Source organism: Neolamprologus multifasciatus, chromosome 18 (assembly GCF_963576455.1).
Source record: "Neolamprologus multifasciatus chromosome 18, fNeoMul1.2, whole genome shotgun sequence".
Lineage (NCBI taxonomy): Eukaryota > Metazoa > Chordata > Actinopteri > Cichliformes > Cichlidae > Neolamprologus > Neolamprologus multifasciatus.
The window spans coordinates 32712481-32739311 of NC_140456.1; the positions used below are offsets into that span (position 1 = coordinate 32712481).

Sequence of the window (26831 nt, forward strand, 5' to 3'; positions counted from 1 at the left end):
TCAAAGAAAAACCCTGCACACCAAAAAATGGAAAAAAGGATTTGAGGATTTTGTGAGTTGTCCCTTTGAGAGTGAAGTTACAGCCAGTCAGTGTTGTGAAGGTTACTTTTAAAATGTATTCCATTACAGAATACAGATTACATGCCCTAAAATGTATTCTGTAACGTATTCTGTTACGTTACTCAATGAGAGTAACGTATTCTGAATACTTTGGATTACTTAATATATTATCATGCTGTTTACAACTACATGAATGTACTATTGCTGTGATTTATTACTGTTACTGAAGGTCCGCGGCTCCGAACCGTAGTAAAGGGACCTCTGGCTAATACGGTGGGTTCTGTGTCGGGCTGGTAGCTGAAAACTAGCTTTACTTTGTTGTCTGGGTCAACTTTGCTAGCGAGAGACAGAGAGAGGCGTTGAAAGGCTGCTCCAACAGAACTTATTGTTTCGGAGGAAAACACGAACACGGTGTACAGTCGAGTCTTAATAGCTTACTTACAACTGGGCTCGTCAGGCTCTCTTCTTGGCTGCAGTGGTTATTATTATATTTACATGCTTCCAGCTCCTGTTTTTGCTCGATGACAGCTCGTACTTTTCCTTTTTCTCCCTCCCTCGCTCACAGACACATAACGTGTATGGCAGTCCATTCTCCCTGCAGCACGGACTACACTGCCCATGATGCTACATTCTTTAGAGCTATACCTGTAGCATTCTGCCTATTAGCTTAGCACAACAACAACAAAAAGGCCTCTCTCACCCAGGAAACACGCAGAGAGAGAGCGTCACCCTGTAACCATGGCAACCGTAACGCTGCCGCCTGGAACAACAGAACGTGGCAGTCAAACAAAACCCAAACAGTCCTGACCCGCCACAATATGAAGCAGGGAAGTACCGCCGTGTAATCCATTTATTTCAACAAAGTAACTGTATTCTAAATACCACCTTTTTAAACGGTAACTGTAACGGAATACAGTTACTCATATTTTGTATTTTAAATACGTAACGGCGGTACATGTATTCCGTTACTCCCCAACACTGACTGCCAGTCAGTACAAAGGTTTTCCAAGTGGCCATCTTTACTCTACATTTCTTTTCTGATGGGAATGGTCACCTCTGGGGTGAAGGTGCCCACATCTGTACGGCGCAGGGCGCTGATCTAAACCCAGCTGATGAGGATCTTTAATCTGTCTATGGGCAGACAGGTTCTCCACTATGGGTGGGATGGCTGCAATGCGTCAGCTAGCAGACATTTTTAGCTGCGACTAAAAATGCTGTTCTAAAAAGAGCAAGGTGGAAAGCACACCAGATGTACTTTAACTAGGAAATATGAACTGTCATGTGGGAGCTCCATCAGAATAAACTGAAATAAGCACTTGATACAAGCCTGAACGCATCGTGTGATGGACATTAACCCTCAAGGAAATAAGACTGCAGGTCCTACTGTGGTGAGGGTAATAATGTGGAAATAGGAGACAGAACAACAATCCCACTTGAGGAACTCCACCACAGGAAATATTGCTTTAACAAAACTTAATTATCAGTGGATAATAAAGGCACACAGACCCACAACAGAGAGGCAGATTAATTCTAATAATTTATTCAACAAAACAGAAGTCAGTTACGAAGAGTGTTGAAGCTGCTGGGATGGAGAAAACCATACCATACCACCTTTATTTATAAAGCACTTTAACATAAAACCAGAGTTCACAAAGTGCTGTACATGCTAATAGCATAAGTAAAGAAAATTAAAATGAGATAAGATAAGATAAATAACTAAAAAACTAAAATAAATTGAAACATGTTAAAACAAATTGAGTCAACCCCTCTAATCAATGCCAAAGGCTTCAGCGAATAAATATTCAATTCAATTCAATTTTATTTATATAGCGCCAAATCACAACAAAAGTCGCCTCAAGGGGCTTCATAGATACAGAGAAAGACCCAACAATCATATGACCCCCTATGAGCAGCACTTTGGCGACAGTGGGAAGGAAAAACTCCCTTTTAACAGGAAGAAACCTCCGGCAGAACCAGGTTCAGGGAGCCAATATGTTTTAAGAAGACTTTTAAATTCAGAAAGAGAAGAGGCCTGTCTAACATGCAAGGTTAGATCGTTCCACAACTTTGGAGCAACTACAGCAAAATGTGATCACCTTTAAATTTATACTTAAGTTTTCGGTACCTTAAGGAGCTGCTGATTGAAGGACCTAAGGGAACGGACAGGTGTATATGGTTGTAGCAGCTCCGAGAGGTGGGGGGGAGGCCAGGCCATTAACCCTTTAAAGCTGGTCGGAGCGGGCACGCTCTGTTTTGCGTAACTATTTTTAAATCCCGGTAGCTCTGCAACCACGTAAGCTAGCGCAATCATTTTTTTTGCATATGAAACCGGAGGAGTTGTACTTACATCTTATGCCATCAGCTTGTCCTCGGTCACAGTTTCCTTCCACATATAACTTTGCAAAAACTGCATAAAAAGCACTTGCAGCAACAAAAACATAATATTCCAGAAACATGCTTTGCCGATCCGATCAGCTGTTTGTAACAGTTCCTACGTTGGAATAGACGTCGGCGCAAACTTTTGCACGTCCGCCATTACAGGCCCGAAACAGGAAGTGACGTCATTTTTGCGGAAATGTAGTTTTTTGTTTTTTTTTTACCATCAAGGCCTCATGAGCCTATACTGGTGTTTTTAAAAGTTATGTTTGACTTTGTGACTTTCTGTGTCGTTTCTGGGATGCTTAGGACTCATATTGCACTGCTGGAAATAGTTTATTTTGATGCATATGCTGCTTTTTTGCAAATCTGCATTATAATATTTATTTTCGTTTTTCCTGCAGTGTATAAAAATTGGAGTATTTCAAAAATAAAACTATGAAGACACTCAAAATAAATTTCCTGTGGTGGGAAACTATTTTGTACAACTTTTTTGTATTTACAGTTTTGAGGGATAAGCCTCTTAAATTTCTCTAACTAGAAATATATGTTAAAAAACAAAAACGATTTTCAATTTTTTTGTAGTTTATTGCACTTTTTTGCAATTTATGTAATTACTATGCACTTAATGCAGACATATTATTAAAATCTGGGCTATAATGGTTGTATTGATGTATAGCAACTTGAAATGCTCCCAAAAAATGGCTCCACAGCATGTAAACATATAATATAAGCTCTGGCGGACTTGGTTTTATGGTAGGTCTTAAAGGGTTAAGAGATTTAAAAGCAAATAAGAGAATTTATTAATAATAAGAATAAGAGAATAAGAAAGCGGCTTAAAAACAATCACAAATGTGGTCAAATGAAAAAGAAGGTTTACTATAGTATAATAGGTAAAAGCTAGCCCACTTGGGGGGCATGCTACACTGAGGAGTACCCAGTGGTGCCTCACTGCAAACACAATGAAATTAATCACATGTATATCTGTGGGGAGGGGACCTCACCAAATATGCCTCCCAGCAAGATGATATTCTGCCTCACTAAGGAGAGAAAAATGTCTAAATGAAAACAAAGGGCTACAACTAGAACGCTTCTGAAAGAGCACAAAGGAAAGGCCTAAGCAAGATCACCATCGAGCACTGGGCGGCGAAACACAGGGTCGAGAGGGGTGCAACACAGTGGCCCCAACAGGGACTGGACTACCAAGCATGTCCAACATACCCAGGGTATCTTTTCATTATCTAGACTCACTTACACTAACATTGGCAGTCAGAATAAGCAGCCACATGAAGCTTCCCCTGGCATTCTCATGAAAGAGGTGATGTTGGCAGCATCGGACCAATCACCATCATGGAGAAGCGTACTGGCAGCAGAAGCAACTGATTTACAAAGGAAGACAAAACTGTCATGTTAGAAAATGATGAAGATATTAAACATAATACAGAGTAAAAGCAACGCAGCTTCTGCAAATACAGCAACGGTGTGTTTGAGAGGAAAAGCGTTCGATATGAAAGCACGGTATGAATTTGTGTGCACTTTAAGGGCGGCAGGAGTGGATAAGATCTACTATATTAATAAAGTTCAGCCTGTATGAAGCCGGAAAAGAAAACTGGCAGTGTTTAAAAGATAGTTTTAATTCTTTCAACTGTAACCTCAGTAGTGTTTAACAGTCTCAGAGTAAGGATTCAAATTTAGGTTTAGTCTAAGCTGTGTGCGGAGTTTGGAGTCCAAATAAGCCAATAAATAAATAAATAAAGCTGCATCTAAGAATCTATATTTAATAGTAATGCTCTTCAGGCATTAGAAACTATTGAAAACCTTTAGATCCTCCATCTGTCTGTGTAGCGTCCTAAGAGATCTTCCAAGAATGCTGATGCTATGTTCTGGAAAACTGATTGGTTAGTGGGCAGTTATTACCTGTCGGTCTCTAGTCTGGAGCTTAAGTTACCACAGCGAAGTTCTCTGGTAAGAAGTAAGGCACCTTCGAAGAACAGGAAACCCAGGGTTATCGCTATAGTTACCCAGATAGGCCCAAATCCTGCTTTGTAGTGCCTCAGGATCAGTGACCACTGCTGTCATCTGCAACCAAAGTGACAAGGAGCTAATCAAACTGTGGTTGGGGAGCTGGAGGAGAGGTCAGGGTCAAGGCTGCATTCACCTCGAGTGAGGAACTTTCTACACTAGGGAAACATTCCCTACCACACCACTAGGGATGGGTATCGTTTAGGTTTTATCCGATACCGGTACCAAACCGGTACTTTTGAAACGGTGCCGGTGCTTAAACGGTGCTCAAACCGGTGCTTAAAGAATGGAGAACACAAAATTGGTCCAAAAACCTCTCATGTTCAGCTGTTTTTTGTAAAAAGATAACAATGTTAGCCTTTTCTGCAGCTATGGGGCATATATGGTATCACTCTTGGCTGGAAGCAGTGCTTAATCAATGGAAAAAACACAAACTTTGTCCAAAAACCTCTCATGTTTAACTGTTTTCCACTTTTTCTTTGGTCATTTTAGCCTTTTTGTCCAGGGTGAAGGGAGTATCTGCCATCAAACAAGAAGACAGCTGCATGTAGCTATGATGGTGTTTGCTAGTTCACCTTACATGCATTAATGTAATAACGTGGTTAGCCTACTCAACGTAAATTACACACGAACAACATTAAGCTACTCACGCAGAGAAGAATGGCTGCTGCTGCATCATCATCCTCATCATTTCTGCTACACTGGCAGGGCTAGGGGCCAGGACTCTCCTCTTCGGGTTTTTGGGGGATGTTGCTAACTCCGGGTCGATAACAGGCACCACACCTGCAGTAGATGTGCTCAGTGTGAGGTCTCGCAGCAAGCTATCAAATACGGCGCATTTCTCGGCTTTTAAAAAAAACCGCTATGCGTCGCCAGGTGTTTCATCAGATTCGAGGTGTTACCTCCTTTGACAGTATCACAGTATCAGCTTAAAGCACTTGTTGCAGCTGCTGAGTTTACATCTTTTGCTGTGAAGTACAGCCAGACTTTGACCGCTTCACCTTGGGCATTTTTAATCTGTAGCTCTGCTCTAAAAGAACGTACGTACCTGGACCCGCCTACTATCCTCGGAAACGTAAAATGATTGGCTAGAATCTAAAGTGTATGACATCTCAGGAAAATAAAGCACCGAAATGTGCGCTGCTTTTCAGTCTGGTTACTACCGTTTATGCCATCATGGCACCGGATACCGGCACCCATCCCTACACACCACCACTGCTGACACTAGCTTTACACTGCCAGTAATAAACCAACAACATCAAATCACCACATGAGAGAGTATCGTTTGTAAGTGTTTATATAATCACCCTACCTCATGCTGTCTAACTTTGCCAAGGAAAAAGTAGTCGTGATAAAAGATAAAATCCTTACACGATGTTAAAATGTCCCTCAATGATGAGTTTGTTTTTCTGGGAAACAGACAAATTCATTTAAACCAAGTCCAAAACTCCCAAAACCCGTGAACACCTCATGTTTTATTTATTTGAGTGTAATTGTAGCACACTAAATTGGCAGGGCTCCACCTGAATCTCTTGACATGCTAACATGGTAATTGGTAAATCTCTGTTTATGTTATTGCAAAATCATAAAGTGTTTTCTCATGACTGTAGAGAAATCACGGTGGCAGTTTATGTTTACCACTGTTCATTCCACTTTACACTAAGTGGGTAGTGTTTTTGAAAATGTACAAGTGTCAATGTTAAGGGCAGACACGCGTGCACACACACCAACAGTTTCTGGGAGGGGAGGGCCATTGTGACACAGCTCAGCTCTTGGGGATATTGACATTCATGTGGTGACCCTCCTAAAACCCATGTTGATAGCATTGATCGTATAAACCTTAAATCAATGTGGCCCTGACCACTTGTAAAGCAGGATCCCCGGCTGGATCCCAGCCTCCAGAGCTGCTCTATCTGCATCACAGCATGGCGTGTTTTTGAAAAGCCTGCGGAGCGAGACAAACCAATCCATAGGTTCCCTGTGGGCTGTCAGGAAGGCACACAGCCCAAATGCTTGGCCTATTTGTAGCTGCTGAATCTCTGATGCAGACAACGAGCGCCATGGGTTGGTTTTACAACAAAGGCGAAACAGCCCAATGGAAATCATTGTTCTAATTAAAAGAAAAAAGCCGACGTTTTGCCTTTTAAAGCTGAAGCACAGTAGTTAATAACATGCCTGCGTGAGTAAGTGGATCATTTATGAGTTGTTAAAGAAAAATCAGTCATTATTTATCATGTTGCATTTTGTTAGCCGCTGACTGAAGCATTAACGTGGTGAAGAGCAGCGATTTGTGCTGTTTTTGTAGGTTTTTTAACAGCTTAATAGCTGCCCTGACAAATAACTGTGGGGTCACTGATGAGCTTACACTGAAGTGTTTACTAAAAACTCCTTACCTTTAAGGTGGCTCTAGGGGCAGATTTTGCATCCATTCCTCTATTAATTATTTTCTTTCAGCCGTTAAGCATCCACCAATCAAAAGAATAAAATGGCTTTTTCATGAAATAATTACTTGATGATCATTTCTAACACCCGTAATTAGCTGCACAGTTAAGACAACATTAGTTTTGGAAGATAGTAAAATGTTTGATAGTCATCAAAATTCTTCTGTATGTTTTTCAGTGTCACAGAAGTAAATTTGGCCTACTGGGCATGTGTTGGAGAGGAACAAGCACAAATCTCATCTCATGGCCATAAAGGTCCAAAATTACACACGGATTTGGATGACAAGATGATTCAAGATTCAGAAACCCTCTAGGGCAGACCTTCCCAAAGTGTGGGGCCCGCCCCCTAGGGGGGGCGCAGAGCCATTGCAGGGGGGGCGCGGCATGAAAAGGGAAAAAAAAAACCCAAAACAACACTTGGACACTGCTAGCACGGGCGCCCACACAAACGCAAAGCAGGAGATGAAGCATCGCTGAATATGTTTCCAAACCAACTTCATTCTAAGCCAAAGACTAGAAAATATGGTGAAGCAAATCTGTCCTTTGGTTTCACCTGCACAAGTGCCAAGGTAGGTTTCCCCTGCAGAATTGGAGCGACAGTAACTGCGTGTATATGTAAGCGTGTAAAACCTGCAGATAGTCAGATTAACAGTATTTTGTCTCTACCTGCCATTCTGCAATTCATCTCATGTAAACAATAACGTGGCGCACAGCGTGACTTGAAAAAAGGCACATACCTTTGACGTTGCGTGACGAACTCTGTATTCCTCGTCAACACGTAAACGCAAATAAGGAATTTTAAAAAATCTCCGTTCTCGGTGATTCGAAACGCCGTTTACGTGTGGACGAAACAGCGGCGTTTTCAAAAATACCTGTGTAGGTGCAGATGTAGCGTAAAAGAGTTAGTAGTTTATTTTCTTACTACCTGTAATTTATTGCAGATTACTTGTATTTGCTTAATTGTTTACTAAATGTTTGAGGTGTGAAATAAACCGCAATGGAGCAAAATATGGCTGTGTGTGGTTGGAGGATGTGTTCGTGAGGGGGGGGGGGGGGGGGGGGGGGGGCGCGAACATTTTTCTTGTAAAACAAGGGGGGCCCAGCAAAAGAAGTTTGGGAACCGCTGCTCTAGGGAATATATAAAATCAAAGATATGAACAGTAGTGCAAGATATAAATAAAACAAAGAATTAAGGAAATTAGGAAGAAATTGTTCTCCCCGTGTTTGTGTGGGTTCTCTCCGTGTATTCGGCTTCCTCCCACAGTCCAAAGACATGCAGTTAGTGGGAATAGGTCAATTGGAAACTCTAAATTGCCCATAGGTGTGAATGCGTGAGTGAATGTGAGTACAAATGTTCGTCTGTGTCTGTGTTAGCCCTGCTACAGACTCGCGACCTGTCCAGGGTGTACCCTGCCTCTCGCCCTGAGACAGCTGGGATAGGTACTGGCTATGGCTGGGCCATATCATACCGTTCACGGTAATACCGGTATAATGTTAGGCAATGATAAGAAAATGAAATATCGCCATAGAATGTGGGTAAAACGCGCATGCGCAGTGCCTTTGTTTTCATACGCACATGGCAGAAAAAGCAGGGCGGCGACGGAGAATGAGAAGAGCGAAATGAAACAGATGAACCAGAACTGGTTTGTAAAAATGCTGCAGCTTCAGTGGTGTGGAACTGGTTTAGCTTTCGTCCATCAGATACACATCAAAGCACTATTTTTGGTAGAGCATGCTAGCGGGCCGTATGTCTGTGAAGGTTCTCAGTTATCCAGGTCATCGTAGTCAAAGGAGCTTGCAAAGAAAAGCGTCTGGACTTCTTTAAGTTACTTGAAGACGTTTCACCTCTCATCCGAGAAGCTTCTACAGTTCTAAGGTCAAATGGTGGGGAGTCCCAGATATAAACCTAGTGGGAGTTTCCCCCCACAGAGGGACAAAAGGACCCCCTGATGATCCTCTAATCGCCTGAGCCAAGGTGTGAAACTGGGTGTGGGTCACAATCAGCCAGAGTTTCGGGTGAGTTCATTGTGAAACCTGGCCCCACCTTATCATGCGAATTCCTGAGGTCAGATGGCCCAGGATGTGAGTGGGCGTTAAGGCGTCTGGGGAGGGAACTCAAAACTGGATTATAGATGGCAGAGAGTTGGTGTCGTAAACCACCGCCTCTGTTCAAAGATGGTCGCTCACAGTGGACATAGATGCTTCTTTCACTCCTCTTTCAAACCTTCTGTCCTCTCTGTCCAAAATGTGAACATTGGCATCCTCCAAAGAGTGTCCTTTATCCTTAAGATGCAGATGGATGCTAGCGGGCCGTCGTTATTACCGTGCTTTTCGGAAAATAAGTTGCTCTTAAAATCCTTTGATTTTCTGAAAAAATCGACAGTGTCCCTTATAATTCTTATGTATGAATTCTGGTTGTGTTTACCGACCTCGAACCGATTTTATGTACACGGCGCTCAATAATCTGTAAAAAAATGTTTCAGTACGACTTTGCTAAGCTACGAAGCCGCACCGCTTGATGGATTGTCAGAGCATTACGGCTATCGTAGGCAGGAGCCTGGCGGAGTGATACGTGCTGTGCTTCAACATAATATTACCGTATTGTGTGTGTATAACCTCTTTTTAAGTTTTGTGGATATTATACATGGTTATGCTGAGGATATGTCGGCCAGTTTCCACTGGAAATGCCTTTTGGTTAAACTGTCAGCAAGGAATTTGCATTTGCACTGTTACATTTTTATGTAGCTTTAATGCACATAAAAAACAGCTGCTTGTTTAAGAGAAAATACATTGATGTTTTTTTTTATTTTGCACTAATAAAGTTGTGGAGTTGTAAAGTATTTTGTCTCACGTCAATTATATCGTCAGTTATATCGTTATCGCAAATTTTCAAATATATATCGTCATAAATATTTTTGGCCATATTGCCCTGCTCTAGTACTGGCCGTGGCTTCAGCGCCCCCTGAAAAGGATCAGTGGAAGTGAATGGATGGATAAAAATGAATAAATACAGCAGCTTGAGAGACGTGCATGGACACCAGAAGACGTTACTTTTCAGATACTTCTGCGAATTTTGTTCGTATACTGTTTCAGTTAAAAGCTTTTCCAATCAAGAATGTAGTGTGACATTACTGCGAAGCTAGCTGCACGTGCAGAAAAATGTGGCGGATTGCTTTCTCAGCAGTCTGCTACAGCTTTAAAGGCGCCGAACACATGACCAATCACTGTATGGATAGGTCTGCAGTAATAAAGAGGTCTACTTTGTAGCAATTATCCTGTGGTTTCCTTCACCTCTGCGTAAAATTTGTTTCCTTTGGCTCAAAAATTAAAATGCATGTTGATGCTGCTTATTCATGTGTAAATATGCTTGCTGATAACATGCTCTTGTAAGGTGGTACAAAATCCCCAAGTGACCAATTATTATGAGTAAACATAAAGACTTAACTGTGAATGTAAACATTAATGACCTCTGAGCTGTTGGTTCAACTTTTGGAGCTTTTATGTGCATGAAAACCACAAACTTGAATTTTTCTAATATGTATTCCTTCTTCTCGCTCATGTGCCATCAAGCTGTGTCTCAGCACGCACATAAGAGAAATCAGTCAGACTAGATATGGCTTCAGCGTCAAATAATTTCCTCTGTCTGTTGGGATTTCATCCAGGGCCAGTACCTTATAAAGCAGACAGCATGCTTTTAATAAATCAGACTTGCATAGGAGCTGAAACATTACATGCTGCTTCACCGCTTCATTGTCCCTTTGCAAGTGTAGAGGACATTACAGGAACAGAAAATGAGCCGTGGACTTTTAGCCTCAATTTAATTTCCTATACAGACTGAAAGAAAAGACAGGAAAAAAATAAAAACACAAAATGCAAAATGACTTTTCACTTTTTCTTCCCCTTTTTCAAGCTGCTGTTGTATATTTGCTGTAATATTTGCTTCATGGCCACTCGAGCCAACAGGAAAAAGGAAATGTTTTTACTGCTGCTGTGATTTAATCCATAAATGTTAATCAGGTTAAATGAGACATGCACTGACCCCGAAAGTAAACCAAACAGAGTTCGTGCCAGACCTTGCTACACATTTATCAGTGGTATAGCTGTAAATGTACAGATTCAATTTAGGGATTAAAAGCACTGACCTTGATCATATTTGATTTTGCTGATACTCTTTAGATGGCGTAATTAGCAATGTCCAAAGGCTGTATAGGGAAGTTCTCGAATAAAACATAAATAATATGTTTTTTTTAAGCACTGAAATAAAAATAATAATAATAAGAATAAGCAGTTGATACCATAAGTGTGCTTATCTACTGTCACTGTTCGTTGGGACATGACCGGTGCATCCTGCAGTAATATTAACTGAATATCACAAGGTTTTATGCAGAACGCCTACACTATTATTTTCCCTGCATCCTACAGCACACTTCTAATTTTCTGAGTATTTGTAGAAACACAGTGAACTGGTAGCTGTCATTCAGTGCCACCAAATGAATTAGTCACACATGAGCAAGTGTAAAAATGAGTTTTGGATTTGTGCAGATGACATTTTGGAAACGATATACACACAGGTGAGCAGAAACCTGCTTAATATGAATTTTTAGCATATGAATAAATGTAAAAATCTGGTACGCTGATGATAAAAGGGAAAACTAGATATAAAATAAACGTTTTTTTCAGTTCATTTTAAAAAATATATGAATATTGTTCATATTGTTTCGGCTCAGTGTGTAGTTTTGCTGATATATCAGTTATAACTGATATTTAGACCAATCCCTAATTAAAGTGTTGTTTTTAAAAGGTCTAAGCTATCAGCAGTGTTGGGGAGTAACGGAATACATGTACCGCCGTTACGTATTTAAAATACAAAATATGAGTAACTGTATTCTGTTACAGTTACCGTTTAAAAAGGTGGTATTTAGAATACAGTTACTTTGTTGAAATAAATGGATTACACGGCGGTACTTCCCTGTTTCATATTGTGGCGGGTCAGGACTGTTTGGGTTTTGTTTGACAGCTACGTTCTGTTGTTCCAGGTGGCAGCGTTACGGTTGCCATGGTTACAGGGTGATGCTCTCTCTCTGCGTGTTTCCTGGGTGTGAGAGCGTCATTTTGTTGTTGTTGTGCTAAGCTAATAGGCAGAATGCTACATGTATAGCTCTAAAGAATGTAGCATCATGGGCAGTGTAGTCCGTGCTGCAGGGAGAATGGACTGTCATACCCGTTATGTGTCTGTGAGCGAGGGAGGGAGAAAAAGGAAAAGTACGAGCTGTCATCGAGCAAAAACGGGAGCTGGAAGCATGTAAATATAATAATAACCACTGCAGCCAAGAAGAGAGCCTGACGAGCCCAGTTGTAAGTAAGCTATTAAGACTCGACTGTACACCGTGTTCGTGTTTTCCTCTGAAACAATAAGTTCTGTTGGAGCAGCCTTTCAACGCCTCTCTCTGTCTCTCGCTAGCAAAGTTGACCCAGACAACAAAGTAAAGCTAGTTTTCAGCTACGAGCCGACACAGAACCCACCGTATTAGCCAGAGGTCCCTTTACTACGGTTCGGAGCCGCGGACCTTCAGTAACAGTAATAAATCACAGCAATTGTACATTCATGTAGTTGTAAACAGCATAATAATATATTAAGTAATCCAAAGTATTCAGAATACGTTACTCTCATTGAGTAACGTAACGGAATACGTTACAGAATACATTTTAGGGCATGTATTCTGTAATCTGTAATGGAATACATTTTAAAAGTAACCTTCCCAACACTGGCTATCAGGACATGAATACTGGACCTGGGAGTGCCTTTTGAAATGTGGTTAGCAACATATCCTTTGTGTCCTCTTGGTTGTACGGTGGGATGGTTGGATTATGGGAAGATGAAACTGATATCGATCTGATCCTGACTCGAAAAGTTAGATTAGGTATTGTTACGGGTTCAGATATTGAGGGTGAGCACAAAAACAATAATGGTCCAGAAGAGCTTCGGTCAAACAATGATTTTAATGAACACACGCGTGGGAAGATGAACACTGCCCACCGACAGCATCGATCTCCGCCCAATGATACACAAACGGTTGTTTTATACCATCAGGGTTTGGTTTATGACGCCCCCTCATGCGTCAAACAGATACAATCCATGCATAAGTTTCAAAAACAACAAATGTTCAATTCAATTCAATTTTATTTATTTAGCGCCAAATCACAACAAAAGTCGCCTCAAGGCGCTTCATGATACAGAGAAAAACCCAACAATCATATGACCCCCTATGAAGAAGCACTTTGGCGACAGTGGGAAGGAAAAACTCCCTTTTAACAGGAAGAAACCTCCGGCAGAACCAGGCTCTGGGAGGGGCGGGGCCATCTGCTGTGATTGGTTGGGGTGAGAGAAGGAAGACAGGATAAAGACATGCTGTGGAAGAGAGACAGAGGTTAATAACAGATATGATTCAATGCAGAGAAGTCTGTTAATACATAGTGAGTGATGTTCTGTTGACGACTTTTGACACATTTAAAAGGACATCTTCTCCGTCTCGAGGTGCTTCCTATTAAAACTCTCGCTTATCTCCTGGAACAAACTGTCCCTTAGGCAGACACAATTTTGCAGTCACAAGCTTTTGCAAACTATTATTTGAACTCTTACCTAAACATGAGTCTAACTACTGTTTGTGTGTGCATGTCTCGACCTCCAACGTGCTCGGCCTCACCCCGCCCGTTGATGCTTCTAACCTTTTACTGGACAGAAGCTCTCTGTGATGGTGTAATAATCTATTGATTATATTCTATTGAATAAATGCTCTGATGATATGATAATTAATGTAATGGTAATGATGATGGTTATGAATAGTAGCAGTAAAATATTTCCCTGATCTCCACAGTATATTTGACAACAGGCTGCTCAATGGAGCTGATTTGTTTACTTCAGTGTTCCATGTTTGTTGCACCAGTTCAGTAAAAGATCAGCATTAGGAGGTATTTCATGCAATTTCACACAGAAGGTTTATACAAGGCTTCATTGTTTTAATTATATTGATTTTTGTCCTATTGTTGTTTATTTTTCTGTTTTTTACTAATAAATATGAATTCACTAAAGTATAATATTTCTAACATGATGGCACAGAGGACTGAAAGCCTGTTTTAAGTCTTGCAACACTTGGTTTGACATTAAGCTATTTTTGTTTTTATTAAATGTTGTTATTGGTCCTTATTTCCTGTACTGAGAAATAATTGGCCTCGTTGGCTTCTGTTTTCCATTTCCTGTTGTTTTTTTGTCTCTTCTTGTGAGAGAAGGACAAAGCTGTTCAGGACAAGCTTTTTACTCCCAGTATTTTTCTGCCAAGCGCTGTTAATGGGTGTATTCTTCAGTCGGCTAATTCTCCACAGAAAGGATGCTCGATCACATTGTGACATAGGGCCACGTCACGAGTTTAACCCTAATAAGACCTTAATGGCAGAATAGCCAATAACTGATTTAGTGCATGTAAATACTGTCACTACCTCATGTTCCCGTATCTAGCAAGACAGTGAGTGGCTGCTCTTTTAAACTACATGAATAAATGACTGTTTCTTGCAAACACAGATGGAAATGCAGTAAATTAGGCCAAAACTAGAGTTTGTAAAGTCAGTATTTGATATGACCAAATTCAAGCCTGAATTCTTCTCGACAAGCTTTCTTGTACTTTCTTTAAGTCATATTTAGGAAAAGTTTCCAAAGCTCTTCTTTGGACGTTGTCTGCCTTTCGGTCTGTTCTTTGTTGCGATGATCCAACATTGCCTCAATAGTGATTGTTTCATTGAGTGTTTTTCTGTCCAGGTATTGTCTATTTTTTTGCTACAGTGTATTTGTGATTACGCTAGACTGATCCAATCAAACACTTTATAAAAGGTATTGCATTAAATTCAATTCAGTTCATTTAAATTTAGTTCAGTTCCTCTGTGAGGAAGCACTTTGCAACAGTGGGGAGGAAAAACTCCCTTTTAAAAAGGAGAAACCTCAAGCAGAACTATCAACAGTGACCGGTTGGGGGCGGAGGAGTGAGAGCCAGAGTTTAACTAATGATTAAATATATGTTACGCCCCAGTCTAGGGGTACAGGAACGCAGCATAAGTTTGAAAAGATTGCCCCGCCCTGGTCCCTAAAACCATACACAGAGGGAAAACCGATTTCTTAGTGAACGGTGGTTTATTTTTCTACACTGCAAAATGAAGCTCCGGGGTGAACAAAGGCCAAAATAACAAACAAAACAAGCTAAGTCAGGAGGAGGTGCTCTCTAAAACCCTATGTGAAATCAAAAACCAAACAAAAGACAAGCGCTACACCGAACTCCCTAACTGAGATAAACAGGAGAAAACAGTGCAAGGGAAAACAATAAGGCAGCTCACCCCTTCTGTTCCAGTGCTATTTACAATGAAAGCTAATGTACACACTATATACAGAACTCAGAAAGTCGCAAAAGTCACAGGTGTTGGAGGCCAGGGTCCGGTCTGCTGCTGCTGTCAGTGGCTGCCCCGGGACAACTGCTCAGTGTTGCCAACTCCTCAGTAAGGAAAATCGCTATTGGCTGTCCTAAAAGTCGCTAGAAATCGCTAAATGACATCATCACCTAATTTGCATAATTGGTCATGCTAATGTAATTGTAACCTACGCTGCTGGAGAGAGAAATAACATCGTGGACGAGACATAAAGTGAGCAAAAAACGTCCTAAATGCATTTAGAATTTATTTAGAACTACAAATTAAATTTCTTTTAGCAATTATTGTTTTTTGTAATGTCTTTCACGTCTTTTTTTAGCGACTTTTTTTCTAAAAAAAAGTTGCTAGGGGGTCTGAAAACTCGCTAAATATAGCGACAAAGTCGCTAAGTTGGCAACACTGCAACTGCTGGTGAGGGATTTTGAATGAGACCACATGACCAGGGGACCAATCAGCAGCCGTCAGCTCATCCACTCAGGGACCTGCAAAGACTTAAAGACACAGACAAAGAAAACAGCCAGCAAAACAGATTATGGCCAGGGCCATAACATATAGTAGTGGTTTATAAACACACCGAGCATAAAAAGAGTTCAATGAAGAAAAACTTGGGGAAGCACCATCAGCAGCATAATTAGAGAATCATTAATGAATAGTTCAGGGTCATCAGGTCCACGTTTAACTATAAGCTTTATCAGAAAGGAGACTTTTTAGCCTTGAAAAGTAAAGAGGGTCTTTCTTCCAAGTCCAAATTAGAAATTGGTTTGACAGAAGAGGGGCCTGAAAGCTGAGGACTCTGACCAAAACTTTTTTATGCACCATGCAACCCAAAAGTTGGATGATGCATAAAAATCTTCCTTTACTTTTTTGCATTCACAATTTCTTCCATTTTACAAGATACCCAACACCACTGGCTGAAATGCAGCCCTAAACCATCACAGGACCGCCACTGTATTTTGCAGACTGCTTGTCGATACTCACGGTTGTACCTCTGTATCGACCTGCTCTGTACACGTTGATGACTTGATTAACACCCATTAACACTGATTTTCAGTGTGTAACTTGGTGTTTTTCAGACTTTTTCAGTTCCTTAAGAACGGCTTCTTGACAGCCATTAACACCATTTCAGACGAGGCTTCAGAGAATTGTAGACGGGTCACCTGAAGGGTCAGATGAATTTCTCGGGTTTTCTCAGGTTTTTCCTGTTTCTTAATGATGTGATTTTCAGATAATGTTCATGTTATACAGAGTTCTTTTGGTCTGCCACCGCTGCGTATAATTCATAGTAATTTATAGGTCAGTGTATATTGGCTTAACAAGAAAGCATTGTTCTGAAAAAGATTAAAAAACAAGGACTGGATTGAAAATGCATGAAGAAGCAGCCAGTGAGAAAGAAAAAACTGTGAAAGATGCTCAGACACCCTGGAGAGATGTTGCCCGAGGTCACTATGATGAGAAGATCTGGATGCTTGGAAGTAAAGTATAAAGACTCAAAACTTTTACACAGTTCTACATTTGTGATGCCACAGATCGGTTTATTTAGTGAAGTTCAAACAGAAATATTAAAATTTAAATATTTTGCATAATCATTTAGAGACAACCAACAAACCAAGAAGTTGATGTATTTGCATCAGTAACATGAAAAAGTCATAGTGGACAAAATCTTTTTTTTCTTCCCAGCACAGAAATATGTTGCTTAATTACTGCAAGGTGAGCATACATTGTCCATCAATCAACTGCTCGGGTGAATCTGATGGATCTCACACTGTAATATCAATGAATTACACATAAATATACAGGGTGGGCCATTTATATGGATACACCGTAATAACATGGGAATGGTTGGTGATATTAAAGTCCTGTTTGTGGCACATTAGTATATGTGAGGGGGCAAACTCCTCAAGATGGGTGGTGACCATGGTGGCCATTTAGAAGTCGGCCATCTTGGATACAACTTTTGTTTTTTCAATAGGAAGAGGGCCATGTGACACATCAAACTTATTGGTAATGTCACAAGAAAAATAATAGTGTGCTTGGTTTGGTTGTCGTGGGCCAGTTGAATGGCCCCCAAGGTCTCCCGATCTGACCCCCTTAGACTTTTATCTTTGGGGTCATCTGAAGGCAATTGTCTATGGTGTGAAGATACGAGATGTGCAGCACCTGAAACTACAGATACTGGATGCCTGTGCTGGCATTTCTCCTGCGGTGTTGCTCTCAGTGTGTGAAGAGTGGGAGAAGAGGGTTGCATTGACAATCCAACACAATGGACAGCACATTGAACACATTTTATAAGTGGTCAGAAACTTGTAAATAACTCATGAAAGAATAAAGTTACATTGAAACCAAGCACACCGTTGTTTTTCTTGTGACATTACCAATAAGTTTGATGTGTCACATGGCCCTCTTCCTATTGAAAAAACAAAAGTTGTATCCAAGATGGCCGACTTCTAAATGGCCACCATGGTCACCACCCATCTTGAGGAGTTTGTCCCCTCACATATACTAATGTGCCACAAACAGGACTTTAATATCACCAACCATTCCCATGTTATTACGGTGTATCCATATAAATGGCCCACCCTGCAGAACTAGATAACTGATAGTCAGTCACCTCTCACATTCAATGAAGAGGGCTTGCTGTGTTGTACTTGTGCTTGAATTTCTCTGTCTATGGTGGTCCCTGGTTTCCTATTTTTTATGTTTGTCACACTTAAATCTTTCAGATCATCAAACAAAGATAACACAAGTAAATAAAATTCCTCCACACTGCTGTAAAGGACTCATTGCTTTGTTATCATAAACACTTGATTGCAATTGTTGCTGCTAAGGGTGGCCCAACCAGTTATTAGGTTAATGGGTGGATCACTTTTTCACATAGGCCCATGTAGGTTTGGATTTTTCCCCCTTAATAATAAACTTGTCTAATATTTAGATTTGTTTGATGATCTGAAACGTTTAAGTGTGACAAACATACAAAAAAACAGGAACTTTTCACACTAAAATACAGAGCGTAAGCATTACTAATAGTCAGTAACAATAGGCTGACTGGAGTCTAATGATGTGGGAAGCATGAATTATGAATTATTATATTATGAGAAGCAGAGTGCTGGACTCACTGTGACAGCCTGACAATCCCTGTGTGTCACGTTAACAGAAATTACATCTAAACATATATAAAAATATACCAGTTTGTTTCTGATAATCTGGCTGAAGATAACATTTTGACCCTATGGACTAATTTTTCAACCATTATAAAATGAATTATGTGATCTCGTACAAAATCCACCTTGGATTTCAAAGCATTGAAATGGAAATGGAAAAAAAAAAGCTCGAGCATAAAACATAAAACATCTTTCAAGCCTTTAAAACTTTTACCATTACAACTACAACTTACAACTGTAACATAATTCACTTTAATACCCCATTAGCACACAGAGTCAAACTATCATGGCTTCATGCTGTATTAGCTTTTATGAAATACACCAAATTGAATCAAATGATAGAAGCCAGTTATGTCATTAATATTCATTTCCAGTGGAGAGGCCCTCGTGTGACACGTGTGAAATGGGGTTGCGACTTTCACATTTGTTCAATGTCGAAATCTGCACTGGATCATAAAGCCTACTGCTAAAAATCCCCTCAATCTAACTTTCATTTCATTCTTCATTTCATTGGACGTATCAAATGTTATATTTTGACAACATTAACTGCAGGTTGGGAGCTAGCGTAATAACAAATGCATTGAAAGGATTCATTGTTAGAAAACGATCAGTTTCAGTCATTAATATTGTAATCTGATATCAAATTCAATCAGCGGCCCTTTAGTGGAGATAAAGTTTATTATATTCCATGCAAGAAGCTTCCTTTTGCTATCTTGTAGCTGTCAGATAGACCCGATCTTTCCGCCTTCCTGATTCTTAATGCCTCGCATTCAGAGACTAAGTGACAGATTGATAGCTCAGCTCTAATACTATGCCTGCTCCGTCAGCCTGAGAAAGGCCATGTCTTCTTTCCTCCATTCAGGAGTTACATGACAGGGGTGTAAGTCATAAGGAGCACTGGTGCCATTATAACATCATCCTCATCCGTTAGTAAGTGGATTATGGGGCTGGAGCGCTGGCATGCTTTGATGTGTGGTTTGGTTTTATTGGCTCTATAAGAGAACACAGTTCACTTAGTCTCCACTTGGATTCCACGTAATGCCTGGCATTAAACAGTTTTTTCCCTGCATTGCCTGTATTAGCCTCCTCCATGTACGGGCACTAATGCTGGTTGATGGGCTTGAATTACATTTGTCACTGAGGTAGATTTGATTGAGGACCATTATCAGTACTTGACATTTGACATCTTATTGAAGTTTACTCGGGGATGAATGAAACAATGGGGTGCTTAAAAATACATTTGTGCTTCAGTACTTATAAATCTATATGTTTATTTATCAAATAGAAAAATTCCTCAGCTGTTGTGCAGTGTTTGAGAAAATAATGAGTAACTCTAATAACAAAAAATCACATAAGTATAAAATATGTTGAACAAGCTAAAGTAGATATGAAAGTTCAAGGGTAGTCATGCAGGTTTAAAAGAAATATTAGTCTGTTTTTTCAGCCTGCTGGTGGAACTCGTTTTCATTTTTGTGATTTGCAGAAACCAAACGACTCTCCTGCACGATTAACTCAAACCCAAAGACTCGTTCTCTCACACCTCTGATAGATCATTGTCCCATTCCCTCCAGCTTCCTCCTGACTGTAAAACAGGCTCATTGCAGACATATTTTTCCATCATCCTAATCTGCATGCATATACTTTTACTTACGCTTCGGCATGCTCTGAATCATTCACGCTGAGAAATGCAGTACATACAGAAAGAGGGATCTAGACATTTTAGTTGCATGTCTGAAAAAAGGTAGATGTAGAGCAGTGTTGGTCAAGTTACTTGAAAAAAGTAATCAGTAACTAATTACTGATTACTTCCCCAAAAAAGTAATCCCGTTACTTTACTGATTACTTATTTTCAAAAGTAATTAATTACTTAGTTACTTAGTTACTTTTTAAAAACACGATTTACAACCTGAATAGGTGATAAAGCGATAGATCTTTCAGCCCAATTCTACTTTTTCTACATAATCATCATACAAAATGTAATCAAATGGAAAAGTCTCTTTTTAAAACTTGTTTTATTAGTTTTAATCTTTTAACTTTATGCATCAAGCAAAAATTTAATTATATGCACCACTCTCTGACTGGAAGAAATTAGTTTAATATTTAAACCTATTTTCTGCACATTCCAGCACATAAAATAAAATATTTCTTGTGTTTACACTCAGTCTTTCAAATAGATGCAAGTAAAACACAGCAGAAAATAAATAAAATCAAAGACTAGCGGTCCTGTTGCTCTATTTTCACCTGTAAAGCAGGAGTGGGGTAGGCGGAGGTTTACCCTGGTGCAGGTGTGCCGCAGCGGTCAGTGGAAGAATCCGCGTGTTTCTCTGTGGGTTTCCCATTACGTCGTAGCTACTCGGTGCTTGCTCGGAAGTTTAGGGGTTTTTTTCTCTGTAAAAAGAAGTTTTCTTCCCACGCACAACGGACACTAATGTTTTTGTCACTTTTTATGGAATCAAACTCAAAGTAAGGTCAGTACTTCCACGCTTTAAACGCTGCACGCTCATACTCTCTCTGCACTCGATATATGATCCATTGTTGATCTGCACACAGCTGTTGTCACGAACGTCGCACTCGCTTACGTCACTGTCATGAGACATTCTCACAAAAAAAATCACGGTTTTAGTAACGCAGTAACGCAGCGTTCCTACGGGAAAGTAACGGTAATCTAATTACCGTTTTTGCAATAGTAATCCCTTACTTTACTCGTTACTAGAAAAAAGTAATCAGATTACGCGATAACGCGTTACTGCCCATCTCTGATGTAGAGCACAAACAAAAAAAGTCATTCTGATGTTATAGTCAGCACATAGTGTTGATCAGTTAACACAAATATGTATGAGTGAATGGGATTGTGTCTTTTGGAGGACGCTTTCTTTAACTTGAAATGAAAATGAAAAACACATAAAGGGAAAAATGTGGTGGAGGACACTGGTTCACGGGGTCCTGACTAGAGAGTGTTTTTGACTGTAAAGCCTGGCTTGCAAGGGCAACAGACTGTCTGCCATCACTGTGGGATATCTGAGATTTCAGAAGGGGTGAAGAGAGCCCCAGGTGGCAGTAGACTCACATGCCTTGGGAATCTGCATGGCAGCTACCCCGGGCAAGCAAGAGATAACCAATGCTTAAAGCAATGGGAGGCATACTATAGAAAGGCACCACGTGAGAGAATCTATATGAGCCGCATCCACAGGTTCAACAACAAAACCTCGATTTTACTTTCTTCACATAGATGCTGCTGACTGAAGGCTCGCTTTCACTCAACCACCCTCAAGTCACACTAAAGAGGGAGTGAGGCTTTAAGGGAGAGGCAAAATCACCACTGCACAGGAGAAGCCACAAAAGCATCATAGTAAAAATAAATGCAAAAAAGTTTTTTTTCCACAATCATTAAAAGACTAAAAAGAAACTGAGATAAAAACCCAGTTAAAGCCGTTTCCTTGTAATGAAGGCTGCATGCAAATTGAGATTTACTCGGGTGCTAATTTGTCATGTTTTATATAAACTGTAGGTCTTGCTCTTGTTTTGCTCGCCACCAAATGTGTGAGGCTGGCTGTTTACCTACTAAATTCTTTAATAGTTTCAGCCGCAACTTGTTAATGTTGTTCTCTTAGCAGGCAGCAAATGGTTCACAGAGACTCATTTTTACAGTTCATTAAGTGATCTGACCGTTTGTTAGTGTAAAAATATTGTTTAGTGCAACTTTAAGTGTGTTGCTGCTGTCAGCGTCCACGACTGTTCGTTGGTTCCGTTGCATTTAGAGTCGCTGCTTCATTTCTGTGAAAAAGAGGTTTGCAGGGGTGACTTTCAAAGAGCTAAAAATGTAATCATCGCAAACAAAATGACCCTCGTCTCCTTTCTACCCACTGCACATGCAGATTTACTGCACAAGCACCCCATATCATGGTGCTATTTGTTAATGTCCTTGACTGTGCAGATTAAACAAACAACTTATGCAAATATGCCGCAACATTCGCTGATTTAAATTAATAATAGCAACCAAAATCCCATTTTTATTCAGCTGCAGACTCCCTAATATGTTTGAAAAGGGATATTTTATGTAAATGACTCATTGAAATCCATTTTTCAGTTAATCATTTTTGCTTATCTTTGCATAACTGTACTTGTTTGACTGAGCTGACGCAGTTTATTTCTAATTGATTTTTTTTTCCCGGTCACTGTTTTTGAATCAGTTTCACTTAACCCTTGTTGTAACAGTGTGGTGAATGAGTATCGCTTACAGGGAGGATCAGTTAGGTACTGGTGTACTTATTATTTTGAATGAACAGGAGAAAGAATATAACTTTGGATCTTTATGTATCAAGTTAAGTAGGGATGCACTGATACCAATACTGGTATCGGGTATCGGTGCATCAAGTTAAGTAGGGATGCACCGATACCGATACTGGTATCGGGTATCGGTGCATCAAACTAAGTAGGGATGCACCGATACCGATACTGGTATCGGGTATCGGTGCATCAAGTTAAGTAGGGATGCACCGATACCGATACTGGTATCGGGTATCGGTGCATCAAGTTAAGTAGGGATGCACCGATACCGATACTGGTATCGGGTATCGGTGCATCAAACTAAGTAGGGATGCACCGATACCGATACTGGTATCGGGTATCGGTGCATCAAGTTAAGTAGGGATGCACCGATACCGATACTGGTATCGGGTATCGGTGCATCCCTACTTAACTTGATACATAAAGATCCAAAGTTATATTCTTTCTCCTGTTCATTCAAAATAATAAGTACACCAGTACCTAACTGATCCTCCCTGTAAGCGATACTCATTCACCACACTGTTACAACAAGGGTTAAGTGAAACTGATTCAAACTGATACCGATACTGGTATCGGGTATCGGGGCCGATACTGTAAAATGTGTGTGTACTCATACTCGTAAAAGTTAACCGATACCATGAACCGATACTAACTTATTTCATTAATCAGAGGGTGGCATGTCATGTTTGTTGTAGTTTTTTAGATTGGCCACTAGGGGGACATCCCGCACTAAACAGGCACAGGGTTAGGCGAGTGAGACTGGCGGCTCCAGATAAAAAAGAGAAACTGGAGGCTGCTGTAGCTAGGCTAAACAAAATGTCAGCAGTGTGGAACAGCCAACTTTAACTCAGGTTTTGGAAAAGCGAAGAAAAATGTCAAGAGAAAATCCACGGGCAGTTAAAATAACAGAGGCTCTGACTCATTTTATCGCTCTGGATAACCAGCCAATGCTGGCCGTGGAAAACATAGGATTGCACCGTCTTCTCAGCATACTTGAGCCGCGATATGAAATATAATAAATAAACAGAAGTGTTTAGACAGTGCCAATAGTTCAGTGATATTTTGTTAAATTACAATGTGGAGACTCCGCAATAATTTAACAGAAGTGCTTATTTTTCACTTGAAATTTTTTTGTGGTCATTTTTATTAAGATTTTATTTTTTATCGGCAGAGAATAAAATGAAACCTGTCTTCCAATTCATTGCATTTGTGTGTGTGTGGTAGAAGTATCGGTTTTTGTACTCTGTATCGGCAAGTACTCAGATCCGAGTATCGGTATCCTATCGGTTTGAAAAAATTGGTATTGTTGCATCCCTAAAGTTAAGTAAACAGCAAACACGTGAAGCCGGAGGGAGGAATTATCCAGTTTGCAGTAAATTTTTCCAGACTGGTGGGTTTAATTCTTAAAAGAAAAAAAAAAAACGTCTGTGTTAGATTCCTCCCGTCTGTCTCTATGTGCACTGGCAAGCTGACATTTTCATAACTCTTTTTGACCTTTTCCAAATTGCACAATTTATCTGATTTTGATTTTTTGATGGAGCTCAGCTGCTGGTATCAGATTAGTCACAGGGAGGTGATAAATTGCATGCACAGTGCATGCAGTGTTATGTGTTACAGTCTCGTCTGAATGTTATCTCATCATTCTCAGTCTTTCATTAAATCATCTTTTTCGATTACTTTAAATATTCAAAACAGTCACACTCAAAAACATAAAACTGCCCATGAACAATCGTTGCCTTTATCTGTAGAGGAGCTGTGGGCTGAAATTCAGACTCCCTCTCTCACTGTGTTTTCACAGGCTGTGTGCTTTTGACTTGCCTTGACTTTGATCCATATCCTGCTTCTTGGCAGGATTCTCTGACTCTGCTCGCACTTTTTCTGCTCTCCCTTTGACTGTAAACCCTTTCATTGGCGCTCTCTCTCCGGTTTCTGTCTGATTCTGTCTCGATCCACTCTGCTAACCTGTCCTCAGGGCAGGCTCATCGCCCTTCATCTGTCCATCTTGTGCCTTCTCTGCGGGTGTAGATGCCACTGGATGCTTTTACACCATCAGCTCCCTCATAAGTCGTTAAAATCAGAGGGAAAAAGAGGAAAATATAAACAGTTATGTGACCTGACCCAGTCATCTGAGATCAGTACCTCCTGAGTTGAATGTCACAATTGACTTCTGTCTTCGGCGTTTCCACAGGCCGCGAGCGGGGCACATTTGTTTTTGACTTTTGTCACATCTCTGCGTTGTGATGTGAAATGGGCCCGAGCTAATCACACTGCGGCTTCGGTGTCTGCAGAGAGTAACAGTGGAAGCAACTAACGAATTCTTTTGTTGTAGCTCGAGTTTCACTGCTAGAGATTAAGATGATACAAATTTCAACAAGTACGTTATGAAGCCGCAGATAAAATGTGAGATGGGAATGGATACACATCCAAAACCTGTGGAAATGAAACGAGAGTCTCAATTGTCACTCCGTGCATGGTGAATGGATCATGGAAAATGTGGGAAAACCTGAAAGAGAGGCCTTTTATAACTACGCAGCCAACATCAGTCACCTAACAGGGGAATGTCAGCTGAGCTTACCTGTTGTCTTCTCAGACTAGCTGAGTGATGATGCAAGTTCACTGGTGTGAAGCATCAAATGCATGTGACAGGTACTAAAACAAACACGATGACACACCTCTACCATGTTTAGAAAAGCAGGTGTACTGGGGGTACTCCACAACCCACTGGCAGATGGCAGAAGACCTTCAAAACTTCAAAAATTTATATAGCGCCAAATCACAACAAAAGTCGCCTCAAGGCGCTTCAGAGATACAGAGAAAAATAGGAAATGAATAACCAGGTTTCTCAAAATTGTGTTGGCTACATTCCTTAATCCATTTTTATTTGCAGTAAATGCTTAACAGTAGATCTTATTTCCCTTAGTAGTCCTGATGTAAGCAGAGACAGCAGTACATGAGAATGGCTGTGCAAAAATAGTTTTCAGGTTTATGTATCTATCAAAGAGCAAAGTAGTGGATGGTGAGAATCAACAACTGCCTGACTACCAGGACTAGCTCTGCCAGTTATAGAGCTATGAGCTAATGCAAACAAGTCTACAACAGATTTTAACCCTCATTTAAAAGACTGATATCTCTGCAGACTTGGGCAGCATGGACACCCAAGTTTGTGAATGCCATAACTTGAGAACCTGAGTACCTTTGCACTGTCAAATTGATGCCGTAGTTGCATCTGCTAAAAAGTAGGAAAAGTTTAAATCTTGGTGACCTCAAACTCAACGTCAGAGGTCAGGTTTTCTGATAATCTTGTGAATATGATCACTTCACAGTGAAGCGATTTTCAAGTTCATACTACAGGTGGTCACCAGCATTACATTGATCCTAAAATATCACGCGTACACTGTACTTACTGATAGGGATGGGTATTGATAAGATTTTCATGATTCTGATTCCATTTTCGATTCTGTTTAACGATTCGATTCTTTATCGATTTTCTTATCGATTCTTATTTTTTTAAAAAGGAGAACACTAAGGTCGATTAGCTTAGAACTTTGTTTTATATCTTCTCTTTGAACAAGATAGAAATTTAGGAGTAACATGGCCTTACAAACCCAACAGATCCACAGCCTACGGCTCTTCAATGGGGTGTCACAGGGTCCCCAGGAAAAAAAATTGTAAATGTAAAATAATAAAATAAATATTCTTCTGTAGCAATAACAAAGTATAACATCAATTATTCTGTAGCAATTACACAAAAATATCCAGTAATGTCCCTGCCTACAATTAAACACATTCACTTTCTGAAAATCATCTGCTGTGGCAAATGGCTGCAAACCTTTGACCACAAACTGAGTCACTGCTCGGTGACATTCGTCTATCCTGGCCTGAAAGGAGACGCTACGGTAGACTGCAGCGAGAACTGCCAGCATCTGAGCCAGACTCTGTCTGTCTCATCATGGTCACCTAAACGCACAGTAATGGCAGGTTTTGTAATAAGGCAGATCGCGCTAACATAATATGCACT

At 40.4% G+C, this 26831-nt stretch overlaps 1 protein-coding gene and 1 long non-coding RNA gene across 11 annotated transcripts in view; both read left to right on the forward strand.

The window, feature by feature from the left end:
* Positions 1–26831, forward strand: part of astn1 (astrotactin 1) — a 587946-nt gene that overhangs the window by 135864 nt on the left and 425251 nt on the right. The window lies entirely within an intron of this gene.
* LOC146498423 (uncharacterized) lies at positions 57–25195 on the forward strand. Its single transcript, XR_014870829.1, has 2 exons — positions 57–7229; positions 8192–25195. It is a non-coding gene; the product is annotated as an uncharacterized LOC146498423 (long non-coding RNA).